We start from the raw sequence: 15424 nt of genomic DNA, 5'->3' as shown, positions 1-15424 counted from the left end.
TTTTTTAAAGTTCTCTCTGTCTGCCATTTGGTTTTGATTGGATAAATGTAAAACCCAAAACCTATGTTGCTACAGCCTTGACAGGCCTTGGCCTGCCAAGCGACTGCTGTTTATCCCAAAGGCCTGCAGATTATGAGGTGATGTGTTTGGTAGCGCGATGAACCTTCGTGGCCATTAACTCTGGACTTTCTAGACCAGGGCCAATATCCTGCCATCAGATAGCTCCTAAATTTTTCCTGGCTACTTCTTGAACACAGGGCTGGCGATTCAAAAACTGCTAACCTATGTTTCATGAAAACTTACCAGTGTTAAAAAAGAGACATCCAAATTTTCTCTGCACGTCATTTTATCCCAATCCGTTAAATAGGATCTGAGATAACATTTTTAACCTTGAGAATACTGCCTCTCAGACAGAGAAGCAAACACTACCGTCGGTGCTGGGCTGAGTGGCTCATACGGTTGAGGCGCTGGCCTTCTGACCCCAACTTGGCAGGTTTGATCCTGCCTCAGTCGGTGGTATTTGAAGGTGCTGAAATATGTCAGCCTCATGTCAGTAATTTACTGCCACGTAAAAGAACTTCTGCGGGACTAAATCCCGGCACCTCGGCGTCTCCAAAAACCGTAAAAGTAATTAGTGTGACGTAAAGGCAATAACATTGTTATTGTGGCTTGTTAGACATTGGAACAAAAGTTAGAATAATTGGAAAGATTCAAAACGAGTGGATTGTGATGAGAAAGAGAGACTGGACCTCAATACCATATCCCTCTACTAACTACATTTCAATCAGCAGAAACTCTCATGCATTTTATGGAACAAGAAGATAACCTTCATTCTCAAACATTATTTTACTCTGGGGAGCTAGAATGGAGTCAGAAGAAGAAAATAGCTGGCAGCACAGTTCAGGAAAAAGTCAGACCTTAAAGTAACATAAAAATACAATAAGAACAAATGGAAAGAATTATTATCCGTTTTCTGATTATCCGCTCCTCTCCTCCCCTTTCGACAGATAATCAAGGTTCCACTGTAGTTTTATTTATTTCTCTGTGAAACTGCTTCATGTCTGAGCTCTGCGGTTAATTTTGCTACTTTTCTTAATATCATTTTAAATTCATCTATTTAAACCCTTCTAGTGATGAAGGAAGACCCCACCTTTCTTTCATACATCATATTCTGACAGTTACTTGTTAACAAGTTAACATACTTTGACCCAAGAGTGCATGATCAATCTGAGGATCTTTTGACCAAAGGAAAAAGTTTCTCACTGTGATGTGCATGTCATCGTCTACAAGAACTACTTCTTCTTCTTCTTCTACTACTGTTTTCCCACACCTGTGGGGTTGCGGGATCGAACTGTGTTGCACATGTGGATTTGGCCCTATTTTATGGCCGGATGCCCTTCCTGACGCCGACCCTATACGGATGGACGTGATTACTGTTGCGTGTTTCTTTGGTGGTTGGTAGTGTGGTGTGTTGTCTAAATTTGAAGAGGAAAGTGTTGGGACAAGCACAAGCACCAGTCCTCGAGCTAGAAGAATTATTAATGGTTATGAATTTCATGTTTTTGGTCCGTATTGAACTGAGAATAATATATAAGTAATAATAACAACGTAAACGTTTCCGCCTTTTCAATACTAAAAAGGATTTCGCCATAAGTGATCTTTGCTCCAATACGGCTGATGATGACCCCTAGATGGGTCGAAACTAGTACCGTGTAATTTATAATTTTGTGAATATATTTTAGTATTGAAAAGGCGGAAACGTTTACGTTGTTATTATTATTACTTATATATTACTAGAAGAATTAATCCGATGCCATTAAAATCCCCGACCCTGCCAGGAATCAAAAGCCTCAACGCTGACCATTCAACCAAGGAGTCAGATAACATTTAAAAGAACTAGGATGTGTATATCAAAAAATTCACTCTTGCATCATTGTTAACTTTGAGAAAGTTTTCTGTACTTAACCTAAGCTGCTGATCGTCCATTACCTCCAGCAGCTACCTTTGGATTGAAGCCAGTTCTCTTGCTCCGGTCGTGGTTCCTACGCAGTGGAGATGGGAGGGGAAGTGCTGCTTCATCATCTTATAACAATTTTTTGTGTATTAGGAGGTAAATGTAAGGAAATAAAAGTGCAGAATTGAATTAATGAGTATCTTGTAAGATTTCTTTAGTGATAAATAATAAACTGCCTGGGCTGAGTGGCTTTCTGAGTCGAAGTTGGCAGATCGAATCCTGCTCAGTCCTGTGGTATTGAAGGTGCTAAAATACGTCAGCCCCATGTCGGTAGATTTACCAGCACATAAAAGAACTCCTGCAAAAAGAAAATTCCGGCATTTCTGTGTCTCTGAAAACTGTAAAAGTACAGTAGTTAGTAAGACCAATAACATTATTATTAAGTAATAACCTACTAAAATGTCTCAAATGACAAGAGTGCTGTCTAAGTTTAGAGAATTTAGTACAGATAAGAACATCCTAACCCACATTCCAGATGCTTAACATTAGAGTAGCTTCCAGTGGGGTTCATTAAATGCTAATGTAAAAAGTTTGAAGTGTTGTTCCAAAAATTAATTAAATAGCATGAAGGGGGATAAATTTTTTTAATGTGTGCGATCATTGAGGTTGGTTTGGCTGGCTTTTTTTGTGGTGTAAATTTCTATAGCTTCTTTAATTTTCAAAGATTTGTAAAATTTTTAGATCTGTGTTGATGTTTGTGAAATGCTGTGAGTTGTCTTATATGTGCTCGCTGAAGGCTGAATGTTGATTGTATCTAATCACATTTTTGTGTTCTTTGTATCTGGTGTGGAAATTACGTTTTGTTTGGCCTCGTACGTGTGTTTGTTTGCAGTTTGATCCTTGACATTTAAGTTCATGAACTCCTGATTTGGAGAAAAGGTCTGTTTTGTTTAGGTTGCATTCTTGATGTGTCTTTGCTGTGTGTTGTTTGTTCTAAAGGCTTCTTTCAAACCTTGTTTTTTGAAGATAATTGGTTATTTTGTACGTGTTCTTATTCACATAATTGAGGACAACATATTTTTCTCTTTCATGTATTGTTTTTTCTGGCGTTTCTCCTTTGTTTATTTACTCATTTATCTACTGTGTCAGGAGGGTGGTTGTTTTCTTTAGCAATTTGTTTTGTTGTTTGTATTTCCTCATTGAAATCTGTTGTGCTCATTGGTTTGGAAATTGCTTTGCGCATCATTGTATTCAGTCCTGATAATTTGTATGTATATGGGTTTGGATTTATTGTTTATTGTGTGTGAAGTTTCCGTAGGTTTTCTGTATATTTTGAACAACAGGTTGTCATTATTCGTACTGATTGTGTGTCTAAAATATTGATTTTTCTTGTTAGTTTCTGGTTCCTTTGTGAATTTCATTCTTGTGTAAATAATTTAGTGTGTTTAATAACTATTGTGCAGTTGTGATGTTGTTATCATCTAAACATATTTCATCATCTACATATCTGCTCCAGTGTAAGATTCCTATACGATGCTGATTGATTAAGAAATTATTTTCAAAGTTATTTAGGAAAATGTTTGCAACTATAATAATACTTTTATTCCAGCCAAATAGCCATAAAAAGAGAGGTAGAAACACTAAAAGTGTGCACTTGCACCTTGTTTTACATAGCCTTTAACTGATTTCCTTATTTTGTTTGTTTCTTGTTGTGAATTGTTGTCTTTTAGATAGTTTTCTGTAATTTTAATTGATTCTTCTATTGGTACATTAGTGTACATATTGGTGATGTGCTCTTTGTTATTTTTAGTTTATTTAGTTCTTTGATTAGTTCTAGGGTGTTTTTAATCGATCTGTCTTGTTTGAGTGAGATTTTTTTTTCCTGTTAATATTTGGTTGTATAGTTTGCTTGCATTATAACTTGGCACATCTTTGAAATTCACTATAGGTCTAACGGGACATAAGTTTTTGTATATTCTGGGGAGAGCTCTTAGTGAGGGAAGTTTGTGATATTTCATGATAAGTCTTTCTTTTCCTGTTTTATGAGAATAAGGTTTGTCCTGATTGCTTGCCTCATCTCTTTTTGAAATTTATTTGTTAGGTTGCGTTGTAACTCATGGATTCTGTTCTTGATGAATGCTTTTGTTTTTTGAGTTCATAAACTCATGATTTGGAGAAGAGGTCTTTTATGTTTTAGGTTGGATTTGCTGATGTGTCTTCGCAGTGGGTTGTTCATCCTTGTAGAACGAAACATATTATTCTCTGTTTATTAGTGTGTTTATTTTACAGGTATATTATAATTAGTGTTTTCTACAGACTGTAAAGCTTTCACATTGACTGCTAAGACACATAGCAGAAATATTCCGGTGGCCAAACCTTTTTTTTCTACTGTGCATATGGTAAATCAGAAGTAAATCGAAGTAAATGTTCAATATACATACTAAATACAGTAAAAATTTCTAGCATCCCAAGGTACTGCCATGGCCCCGTAGAAAAGTTCACTTTACGGTTTTGGCTAGATTGCCAGAGCGGAACTAGAATCTTTCTTTTTTTGATAGTACTGATTGTAGCCAACAGACTGTGCCACGATTTGTTTACTAATGCTTAACCCTAAAACTGCAGACTGTCTTTCTGGAAGACGATGCGCTGTTTCGTCAAGTGCGATCGTCTTTCTGAGAGATGATGTCGTTCTTCCACCATAGGTTTATAATTGGACACCAGTTGGCACTAATATAGATACCAGCTGAATACTTATACTTTTATCTTCAATTTTGAAAGTATTTGAAAAACAAGCAAAGGTCTGGAGAAGTTTATTTAGCCGTAGAAGTGAAAGTACATACATATTTTCTTAGAATCAAGATGGCAGCCCGCTTTGTTAACGATTCTGAAATCAAGCGCTTGATTTTCGAAGATCTTAGTGATAGTACTGATGGTGACAGTGATTATTGTGTTAATTCTGTCTGATGAGGAAATTATCCTGAAAATAGTGAAAGTGACAACGAAGTAGAAGGTGCCTCGGAAGTAATGGGAAATTACAATAACTGGAACGATGTTCAGGTTGGTGCAGGTTATGTTATTATCAGCAGTATGTCAGTATTTGAAGAAACTAGCGAAGGGATAAGTGTGAACTGTTGACATTTGTGTAGATTGTTATAACGACTTTGATCACAACATAGGAAAGAAGAAATTGACCCAAAAAAATCTGAAAAGACCTCATCATCCGTTTCGATAAAAAATTACGTTTTATTTAGCATTCGAAATGAAAAGTGGAAAACTGTGGGGGAATATGTAAGAACATACATATGCATTTCACAATATCATGTTTCAGGAATAAATCATATATCAGAAATTCTTTTGTTAGAGCAAAATATTTCAACAATTTCCTTTGTTCAAAAAATTGTATAATTGTATTTTACGATGGTTAGAAATCGTAATAATGTTTGTTGTTATTCCCGTTATCTTCTTATAGATCAGTCTTTTAGCTTTCTATTGGTGTATAATATAGATTTATTAGGATTAATATATGATTATAGGCATGATTTTATTTTCATGATGATATTGAAGAAAATAACTGTAGCATATGACAGATAGACCTGCAGCAGTTCTAGGGTTAACACTACAACCCCAGGACATTTATTGTTCTACAGTAGGGGGTTGGAGGGGTGGAGAGAGAGAGAGAGAGAGTGTGTTTTTTATGTTATTATGCCAGTTATCGGGGAGTTTAGTTATAAAAAATGAAGCCATGTTTTTTTTTCAAAACTCTAAGGAAAAATGCAAATATATGTTTATGCAAAATTTCTTGGGTTAACCATCAGGTACCACAGGTATCAGCTTAGAGAAATAGGTATGGGAGCAAAAATTTGGAAGGAAATGGTGTGGCCTATTGATAAGGTAAGCATGAACTGAAAATGGGAAACGACAGAAAATCGTTAATGGGTTCCCCAACAGTAGGACTCACACCCACTATCTTCCAGATCCCCAGTTTGCGAGTTAGCTAACCCAACACGCCAAAGCGCATGGCTAAACTGGTTGGCCAAATACTCACATACCTGTAAAGAAAGAAGATATAATAAAAACTATACTGTAAGTTGGAAATCAAGCACACCAGGATTTGCTGTGAGGCCATAGTGGTACACTAGCACAGTGAAGTCACAGCTCAGCTGTCCGCCGGCCCAACAGGGAAAGTCATAAAACAACGCCTGTCAGCAATACTTTGTACCCCTGTGATCTCACGAGAAACTTGCTCAGCGGTACAGTGTAGCACTCCGGCAGCCAACATGTTAAAAATCTTTTTGTCTATATCAAAATATTCACTCGTGCAATATTGTTAACACTCCTCTAAAGCATTTTCTGTTCCATTGCTTGGAGTGCTGCCTCATTGCAATCTAATGATTTAAACAGAGCCTTGAAATTGATGTGGAGGTTGCTTGGGTAATGTGGTAATCATCATCATCATTGTACAGTTCCAGTTTCCTGGGTACTGTTAATGAGCCTCTTCCACTTCCTCCTGTCCATATGGAACTCGTCATGGAGAACATCATCCACTGTCCATCCTCTGGTAACTAGATCAACCTCGATCATGTCCATCCGTCGGGTTTTAGGTCTTCTTGCAGGTCTTTTCGCCTCCAATTGTCTTTCCAAATTTATTCTGTGGCTGTTCTTGTAGGCTCCATCCTCATCACATGCCCGTACCACCGTAGTCTGGATGTGCCAATTCAGTCCAATAGGGATGTCTTTATTGCGGCTTCTTTCCTCGCCTCCTCATTTCTTAACTTGTCCATCTTGGTCTTCTGGATGGTGGATCTGAGAAATTGCTTGCAGTTTTGATGAATCTCTTTTTGTGTGGGTGCACGCTTCAATGCCATAGGTCAATATTGGTATGAAATAGCTGTTAAACATCATCAGTTTGGCTGGTTTTGGAATAATGTCATCCCATAAAAGTGTTCTTACTTGATGGTAGAATTCTGATACCTTTTGCACTCTGTTTGTAATTTTCTTTCTGACCAAATCATCACTGGAGATTACATTTCCAAGGTAAGGAAAACTATCCAGACACTCTAGCTGGTGGTATCCTAATTTTACACTTATGGGACGCCCTTCTCTGTTGACTGTCTCTTGACTGTGATTATTGTGTTTTGAACATTAACTGAATTGCTACGATATGATACAATGTTAATTTTTTGCCTGTGTTCAATATATTAGTTGTTTTAAGATCTTCGCTAATTGGCTGATGATGACACTTGAAATGTGTTGAAACCGGTCCCAATAAACAGGTTGTAACTACTTTTTAGTTCAACTTACTACGGAGTATTGAAAGGTGGATCCTTCCCTATAATATTGTACATCTTCGCTGTCTTGGTCTCGCTGATGTTGAGATTATATTCCTGGAAATGGGATTTCCATGTGGTAATGACTGAAAAAAATTTACTTCAGCCATTATCTAAGAGAAAAGAAGTAAAAACATAAATACTGTTGGGATTTAAAAAGTTCTTTCTCTCCAAAAGGGTGTATTGACCTATTTAACTTGAGCAGCATTTAGCTTGTTTGTTGTTGAATTTGCTGTCTAATATTGTTGTTGTTATTTTGACTTTTTGTCCTCAGTTAAATCCTCCACAGTTTTGCCAATATGCGTGTCATCTACAGAAGATTTTGTCAGAATTATGCATTATTATTTAATGGAAGTACAAGAAGAAGTTACTGTACAGAATCGGGAGGTAGAGGAACATGGAACGAAAACAAGTATGGAGAAGAGCAAGACAGTAGTGATGATGAGAGGTAATAAAGAAGGAAAGGGGGGAGTATTGAAGTAAAGGGAAGACAATCAGGAGATGTGAAAAGCTTCCAGTGTTTGGGGAGTAAATTTCAGAAGATGGGGGACATAAATGAAGAAATTGGAAAGAGAATCCAACAAGCCAATGGAGTTTACCAATGTGTGAGAGGTAGAGTGTGGAACCGGGACGTCCCAGAGAAATGCAATGTATTACACAACAGTTTTGATATACACAGTGGGCACATGGACAGCAACAAAACGTGATGAAAGCAGAATCCAAGCAGCTGAGATGAAATTCCCTAGAGAAATAATTGGGAAGACACGAATGATAAAATGAGAAACATAGAAATCAGAGAGAGAACTGGATTTCCTAAACTGCAAGACAAGATAGAGACTAGTACGCTGAAATGGTATGGACATGTGATGAGAATAGAAGAGGATAGAGTTCCAAACGAGTGTTTATGGAGAAAATAAGAGGAGGAAGACATCGATGAAGGCCCAGAAAAAGGCGGACGGATACAGTGAAGGAGAGTATAGAGAAGAGTGAAAGCAGAAGAAATTTGGAGGAAGGAAGGAAGTGGTGGAAAGATAGAAAACTGTGGATGGAGGTCCTTAATTCACAGCACACCCCAGAAGACTCAAAACAGGAAATGAAGCAGAAGATCTAAATTATTTAACCTTAAAAAAATTAAAAGCATGTATTTTTATTTTAAAGGGGTTTGATTTTGTTTCTCTCTTTGTGGACTCCTGATTGAGGTTTATTTACTATCATTCTCTCTATTTTGAGTGCTGGAAATGAAGTTCACAAGAGATACAACATGAAAAATGTTCATGGCTTGAATGCAAAGCTGTCTTCCTTCTGTTAAACCTACCGACTAAGAATCTAACTCATTGAGGAGAGTAATGAACGTACCTCTCTTCAGATGTTGTTATACATTCATAGGAACAGTTATTCAAATGATTATGCAACTGCAGGATGTCCTGTACATATTGCTTTGCTCTCATTTCACTACTAGGGGTGACCAATTGTTGTATATGATGCCCCTCCCCCAAACCAGAACACCAGCATGGGGGGCAGAGTGTCGTGCCACAGTAAAAGCAGGGTTGAGGTGCTCCAGACACAAACATGGCCACCATCAGTGCTCAAAGAAAACTTGGATTTTTTCACTAAAAACTATCCAGTTCGAGTTCCTAACATTGTCATTAAGAACATCACTGTAAGTGGAGACGGCAGTTTGCGAGAATCTATGGCAAGACACCTAATGGACACTGTACAAATAGATTTCCTGCAGCCAGGCGCGGCTCCATAATACGATCTGCAGAGCTGCAGAACCACCACAATGAAAGATGTACAGTAATATATAGCGATTAGCGACCCTATCCTTCATATTGAGTGTATATATCGAGCCAAAGATCGATACCCATACAGCTGCTGGTGATCTGGCAACCCTGTTTAGATCTGTGAACGACAGAACATTAGGAGAGCACACTTAACTACAGCTTTCTTCCGGTAGATGGCTAAGAGTCGCCCATAAGGTTCTGTATGAACTGCATGCCTTGCAGTACGACTGCCCTATTCCTGTGACCATAGAGTTAGTAAATAAAACGCTAGAGGTAGCACCAGCGCCACCGTCCGTGAGAGAATCGTTGCAGCTGAGCAAGCATGTTGAAATCTCAGCTGTTTGGGAAAAGCTCCCTTGTATTCATCAGTGTAAATAGAGAACTTTTAAAACTGTGTGGATATTGATATGGTTTAAATTCTAAAAAACATATCAGATGTAAGACTTTTCAGGCGTTTGCTCTATTAACCAGCGTTTTGTCTTAGGTCTGACACTAGACTCGTCAGAGTGGGATGTGTCAGACCCTATCCACTGACGCTGGGTGTATGCAGGTGAACTTATCAGAAGCCTATATAAGAGGCACAGTCTGATAACTGCATACGGGAGATAAATCTCCACAATGGAATTATTGCCCGCCTAGCAATTCCGAATGGAAAATTCTAAATTCCCATGGAGGGAATTAGATATTTTTCACCAATAGAGCATGTCAAAAACATATCAGATGTAAGGCTTACATGTAAACATTCTCAGATACTAAAGTATAGTTGTGGTGCTTCTCTTCAGTAGAAAGAAAGCCCAATTGGCTTAAATACAGGATAAATGCATATTAAAAGAGGATGGTTGTGATTAAGTAACACAAAATCAATTTAATGTTCTTGTTAAGTCTTCAAACAACGTAACTTAAGATTGGCGGTATGTATATTTCTCTATCTTTTGTGTAAAGGACCAGGACTTCAGCATAATTCTATCCAACGACCAAAAACATTCTCTCTCGTACGAAGCGAATGAGCGAGTTCTTAGGCCTACAAGTAATCATGACTATGTTTCTCCATAAAGGTAGTGAATTCTTCCGAGTTAGGTAGTCATGAAAATGAAAACAAAAACGCTAGTACCATTAGGTGATGTTCCCCCTCCATTAAGAAAGCCGGCTCCCAAAGATGTATGCAGGTCTCGGAACCTTTGTAAACATTTTTTTTTTCAATAAGCGGAAGAGGGTCTTTTTTGTAACTTTTTAATTGTTGTTTTTTTGTACAAGTCAGTTATTTATATTGTCAATGTCCCTCAAAATCGGGGTCTTACAAATTGAGATGAACTTCTACCAGTATTATTTTGCTACATTTTCGAGAACTTCACACTGATAGGACATGGAGTAAAGTGTTTCCGCAGAGTTGGTGGATGTATTCACACGAGCTCAGCTGACACTTCCCGTATGCAATACGAATTTAGATATGTCTGTTACACTTAGTGCAATGGACTGGGCATCACAGAGCAGAACCATCAATATTATTCAGCATTCATAACTTTCATAACTAGGCAAAATCTTTTCTGCTATGTACAAGTAGCCTCTGTAAACCTTTACATCGGCTATGGGTGATAGCATGTCATGCAATACCATTCAACTAATCATACCACTTTATATAGATACTTGAGATGTAACCACTTGCTGAGTTTTGCAGCAAAACCTGTCTTGCTTGCTGATTTTTTAAATTATTTGAGTACAGTATTTTTATTCTCATCATCATAATCATCTCCCACTCCAGTTGCCCGGGTGTGGTTAACAAGCTTTCTCCACTCCTTTCTGTTCTTCCACTCTTCTTACTCCATTACTTCCTCCATTACAGAGTTCCTGCTGTATATAAATGTCTCCATGTTCTATCCATTTCCTTTCCTGATGTGTCTGAAGCCTGGTGTTTCCCATTTAAATGAAATCTATTTTGAAAAATCTTATGATATTCAGTACTGATTGATATCCCATTCAGCACCAAATCAAATTTGTTATGTGTGGGTTTTTTAGTTAATACTTCTTTTTCTTCTTCTGTGCGAATCGGTCACTCAGGACAACGGGGAATCGACATTTGTAGAGCTTTCCCCCTTCTCCAGTAGTTCTTCACTTTCAACAATTATTGTGATTTCTGTTCCTCTGACCAAGTAGGTATTGTTGGTTTCTTCTCGTTTTCCTCAAATCCCCTTGTGTGAGCAATTTTCCTGATTACATTAATATCCAGCAGATTTAGTGGTCGTAATTCAATGAGGTCTTTCTCTACTTGATTTCGTACTTGACCTCGTGCATTTGATTTGTAAAAGTTTGTGTATTCAATAAGTGAGTCTGTTGCTATTCATTATTTCCAAAGGGCTTATAAGTTGAATTTGCTGCAGTCTCATTATACCAGTAAATTTTGATATTTTTAAATAGATTTCCATTTTTAATTCTTGGCCCTAAGATATTTCTCATGATTTTCCTTTCTTTAATCTCTGATCGTTCCTTTAAATTGTTATGATGTAAATTGAGTGTTTCTGAAGCATCACTGTTTGATCCCTGTCACGTAATGACGAATTTTACTGTTCCAGGACAAGCTTTTTTTTTTTTTGTCGTAAACATTCTTTTTGTGTTGAAAAGCAATTTCCATTTTCTGACTTCAGGTATATTAGTGAGGAAATTGTATGTCTCTGGTGCTAATGTTGAAATTTGATTACTTCATAGTTTTAGTCATTGGTGGTAGATTGTAATACTCATAAAAGAAAGGCATTCTTATACTCATTTTTTAAAATCTATGTGATAATGGATAATGATAAATTAGAATGTTTGAGAGTAGGGAAATGTTTGTTTGAAACAACATATACGGCCTAATTTCTCTGTAGTTTCTAAGCTGCTGTTGGACATACTCTCAAATGTTACTTCACCAATTCCAGTATGGTAATGCTTATGCATTACCATAAGGACAGCATGATTTAATGTAATTAATTTTTCATTGCCCCATTCTGAAAATATGCTATTTTGTATTTGATTTGTCTTTTCATCTTTTAATTTCTAAGCTTTTCTTTTTGTTTAGTTCAGAAAGTATGACTTTATAAATATATTCACCAACAGTGTAATTTGATGCATTTCTTTAAATATTCAAATAATTTTATATGTAAATTATTTTTGCAGTATTGAATTGAAACTGAACTTAAACTTATATATGAACTAGACTTTATATAATCCTATGTTGAAATGAATGATGGATTGAATGGTGTTTCCTATCAATTTTGTCACATTTATGTCTACTGTTTTCTTTTGTAAATAAAGTTATGATTGCTGGTCATTTTTTTAAGGAATCAATTTGTAAAATTCTTCTATATATATAATTGCCTTTCTTGAACTTCTGAATCCCAGAACAATCCTTTTTTTAAATCTAATTTTTCATTTCCACTGAGTTTATACACTCATAGCGTTGGCTCCTATAAGCGCACATTTAGAGTAGAACTTTGTTATAATGACATGCAAAGGACCTGATAAATTGTGTCAGTATAAACGAATGGAACATGTTAATGCTAAAAGACGTAATTGGTTTTCTGCCATGGGACAGCAGATGTTTGGTTACAATCATGTTTTCGAAATCTACTTTCAACCTATTAGGTCATGTTACGTAGATGAAGCACAGTATGTGTTGAAAAGATGTTAAGTACAGATAAAAATTGCCAAGCAGAGACCAGCGGACAAAGGTATTCTGCTCAGTATTCTTGAAAATTGTTTAATTCATTTGCAACAATATTTTAATCCCAATAAATTTCTGTAAAGCTTAACATTGTATTTGATGTAATCATTCCAGTCTATAATAAACACAAATCCAATACAAACAGAACCTCCAATATCCCTCTTAGCCTATCACCACTCTTGCATCCCCTTACCGCTTCCCCTCATCCACCCCTCCCTCAATCTGAACTCCTACTGCCAGCCTCTGCTTTGATAAAGCACTCAGTGTGGCGCACTTCACCGTAGTTGAAAGACAGCCATGAAGCTGGATGAAGTCTCGTATAATACAAGTCTTTTCATTTTTTCCTTTTCTTCAACCAAACAGCGGTTTGATTCTCTACTTTTCTTTATCCAGACATTTATTCTGGACAACATACAATATATTGATCCATATTGACAGCCTACAAATATCTACTAGACCACTGTATTTCACAGTTCTGGTTTTATAGATGTCCCACTCAGCCAATTTTCAAGTTTGTTAAATACATCCACCCATTATAAGGCATAGTGGAATCAAGATTATGACTGGTTCCTACGGCAACAATTTTATCTTCACAAAATAACATTTACATTATACAACAGCTGAGGGACATTCATGTTAATCTTCAAAAAATATATTTTATCAACGATTTTAAAGTGTCTTGTTTCACTTACATTTTTTAGATGTTCTGTGTTTTTCAGTGTTTTTTAATGATACAAATGTTGGTTTATGTAATGACTGAGGATGATCTCAAAATAAGATAGAAACTAGTCCCATTAATGTTTTAATGAGAATATAGCCCAATTTTAAATTCAAATAGACATATATTGTCATGATAATTACTAGAGGCTTTAACCTTTTCACTGCTGCAATCGTGTATACTCGATCTGCCTTATAACTGTGTTATATGCCTCTGCCATCTATTAGTCACGCTTTAAACTAAGTAGTTTATGTTTTTTCCGCGAGTAGTTCTGCAGGAGAATGTTTTTCTTTTGTCACAGTTGTAAACATAGTGTTTGAATGATGGTTGCTGTGTACGAACATAAGATGCGTCTGCAGGTAATCTTACACTTTTTGAGGAGATCGAGTCCGATGTGGATTTCAACAGTGGCGGTAGTGATATTGAAGCTATTAGTGAAGTGATAGGGAGTGATGATAATGTTGACAGAGGTGATGATTTGCTGCCAGAGTGACACTGAGCTAGGCCTGCCCACATGGTCAGACAACGAGTTTACGCCCTTAGATGCATGCATTTCAAAAGCCAAACCTAGTTATGTCAAATAATAATTTGACCTCAGAATGCCCCAAGCTGGATTATTTCAAGGTATTTGTGAATGAAGAGAAGTTGGCAAAGGTAGCAGACAAAACAAACAGATTTTATAAACAGACAGTTGATGCTAAGTTCATGGCAAGTTCCACTTTACTTTAATCAATATTGTGTTTTTAATTTAATCTTTCTGCTGTTAATCATGAGTATGCTCATAATGCAAATTAAAATTTCTAAGCATCTTTCTAACGGATAAAATTTTTACTACCTCGTGTGGAATCGAACCCTGAATCCCAACCATGAACTGTCTCCAATACTGTAGGAACAAACTAGTGAGTTAAAATATCATCTTATAATATTATTCTATGGTTACTGCTTGTATTTTATGTTCAAATTGGCGATGATATTTGATTGAGGTTGCTGGCTGGAAGAATCCAGCACTGGTTTCACACCAGCCTGTCCGATAATTCATCAGCGAAAAGGTTAAATGACAATAGTGAGATATATGGTATGAAATTCAATGTGGAGAAGAGCAAAGCAGAGGTGATGACATGAGGAGAAACAGAAGGAAAAGGAATCGTTAGTATCAGGGGACAAAATCTTGAAGTGAAATAATGCAAGATGCAAGGTAGGAAAAGGAGAAAGAATGTAAGGAACCTGGTGTGGAACAGAGAAGTTCCTATGAAATGTAAAGAGAGAATGTACAAGATGTACTATACCCCTATATTAACGTATGCATCAAAGACATGGACTTTGACGGCAAGAAATGAGAGTAAAATTCAGGCCAGCGAGACGAAGTTCCAGAGGAGTATGGTAGGGAAAACAAGGAAAGACAGAGTAAGAAGTGTTGAGGTCATAAAAGAGATAGGAGTAGAAAAACTCAATGATAGGATGGAGAGGAATAAGTGGGAATAAGCTGAGATGGTTTGGACATGTTACGAGGATGGAAGATGGGAGGATACCAAAACAAGAGTTTGATGCTAAGATACAGGAGAATAAGGTAAGACGGGATCCAAAGTAAGATGAATGGACTCGGTCAAGAACAGTATAAGAAAATGAAGACTGGACTGGAATACAATTACTGAAGAGGAATGGTGGAAGGAGAGGCAACGGTGGAAAAGTACCATCAACACCCCGACATGGTGGGAGCTGTGCATTTAAAGATAAAAATTTCATTGTTCCATATTGAAAAGTATCACAGTTAAATTGAAATAATAAATATGGTAGTTCAACCTATTCAATACAAGTAAATAAGAGATGTAGAGATTACATTCTTATTTAATTAAAAGTGGAAATGGTACCGATTTCGACCCCAGTCTGGGTCATCATCAGCCGATTATAACTCGAAAAACTATGCATAAGTAGGAAAGAAGTTAACAG

General features: G+C 36.8%; 1 protein-coding gene across 1 annotated transcript in view; it reads left to right on the top strand.

The window, feature by feature from the left end:
* The window catches only part of LOC136882025 (oxysterol-binding protein-related protein 2), a 495565-nt gene that overhangs the window by 122640 nt on the left and 357501 nt on the right, over nt 1–15424 (top strand). The window lies entirely within an intron of this gene.

The sequence above is a fragment of the Anabrus simplex genome, chromosome 10, assembly GCF_040414725.1.
Source record: "Anabrus simplex isolate iqAnaSimp1 chromosome 10, ASM4041472v1, whole genome shotgun sequence".
NCBI classification, from domain to species: Eukaryota; Metazoa; Arthropoda; class Insecta; order Orthoptera; family Tettigoniidae; genus Anabrus; species Anabrus simplex.
The sequence above is the reverse complement of the archived record's forward strand: the minus strand, read 5'-3'. Positions and strand labels throughout refer to the sequence as shown.